This window comes from Tupaia chinensis, unplaced genomic scaffold (assembly GCF_000334495.1).
Source record: "Tupaia chinensis unplaced genomic scaffold, TupChi_1.0 Scaffold138260_1, whole genome shotgun sequence".
Taxonomy (NCBI): Eukaryota; Metazoa; Chordata; class Mammalia; order Scandentia; family Tupaiidae; genus Tupaia; species Tupaia belangeri.
The window spans coordinates 350,896-352,568 of NW_006198158.1; the positions used below are offsets into that span (position 1 = coordinate 350,896).

The following is a 1,673-nucleotide window of genomic DNA, read 5'->3' on the forward strand; positions in this document are numbered from 1 at the left end:
CTAACTTTTTAAACTGTAATAGTTCTTTATATTCAGGTAACTTCCTATACATGATAGGAATGCTTTCTTCATCCTATGGAAGATAACAGAATACAACAGTCCTCTAGTCAGCTTTATGAAACACTTTTGTACTCTGCTGGCAACCTGCTTTGCTGTCCAGTTGCCCAGTTCATCTGCTATCTTCTGCCAGTGTCGAGATACTACTTCTTCAAGAGCAGTGTTCAAGATTTTTCTGTTCTTCAACAGTCCACAACTGGTTAAATGTTTCAGGATTGGTATCATCACACAGGCATCCTCATATCATCTGAGGATGACTATTTTGAGCCTTCCGGATCATCGCTCAAATGCAACAGAGAATAAGAAAGGGATTCTCCATCCTTCTTAGAATCTAAAGGACTTTTTGGTCTAGCAAGTAAACCTATTTTATTGAGAACTAGTTTAAGTCTCCTATTATGTCTTTTATGATTTTTAAATTCTCTCTCAAAGTTTCCAAGGCTTTTGGTGTATTGGTCCCATATGATTTTAGGCAACTGAACAACTCTGTGATTATGGAAGCCCTATAACCACAGTTTTCCCACAAATACAATGGGAGTTTTCAGTACTTCTTTCTCAAATCTGCCTAAACTCTCAAGGTCTTGGACTGCTTGAGCTTCTAGTACAGCAATTGTCTTTAATAGTCTCTGGTAATCTTTCTGTTTCAGTGCCACATGATCTGATTCAAAGTAATAAACAACAGTACCATCATCTTCCTCTTCTGTAATGTGCTGATTAGCACTTTCTTTGGCAGATGGCAAATGTCCAGTATCAAGTCTTGACATTTGTGAGAGACTCACTTATATTATCACTAACAGCTGCATTTGTTTCATTGGGACCAGTATTATTCTCCTCATACTGTCCATTTTCTCGGCCAAGAGAACTAACTCTTCTTAGCAGGATTCTCTCAGGTAGGGGCCGCTCTTTGTGGCCCCTCAAAGTTCTCAAAGTATAATGATGTTCTTGAGGTTCTTATAAAGACATTGCATGAGCTGAAACATAGTCTAGAACAGAAGATGATTATGGTTCTCTAGAGACTGACATACTCTGAAGATCTGGGTCCAGAACATTATCAGTGTTTTCATTACAAATGCTCTTTTGAAGCATTGCTATCTCCTACCACATCTAATTCCTTCTCCAAATCCCTTAAAATGACTGAACTTCAGAAAAAGGACTGTAGCTGACTCAGTAATCAGTGGATTAACATGCTCCACAGGCAGACAAGCAGGCAGTTACTATTTCATGGTCCTACGCTTGACCTGTACTTCACCCAGTTCAATGACTAATAACTACCTATGTACTCATGACTTTCATATTTATCTCTACAGTCCCTGACTCTCTGGGTTATCAAGAGAGTACCCAACTTCTCTGTCAAAAACTCCACCTATACATCAAGTTAAATTCTTAAAGTTTACTCAGTTAAAACAGGTTATTTTTAAAATTGCGATTTCCAGTTTACATATAATCACTGTACTTCTTTGTGGAGGCACAGTAGGGTTTTTAAAGCATGCTGTGGAACAGTGTTCTATAAAAAATCAAGACTTTTTTTTTTTCTTTTAGATATTTTTGCTATAGGGTGCATGTACTGGCCAGAGAGAAAGTGAAAAATCAGCCCTGGGGAGATAACCTCACTGCAATCT

The 1,673-nt window shown here is 38.1% G+C and overlaps 1 pseudogene; it reads right to left on the reverse strand.

Moving 5' to 3' along the window:
* On the reverse strand, positions 1-1,253 carry LOC102494025 (ZZ-type zinc finger-containing protein 3 pseudogene; annotated as a pseudogene).
* Between the last annotated feature and the right edge of the window lie 420 nt (positions 1,254-1,673).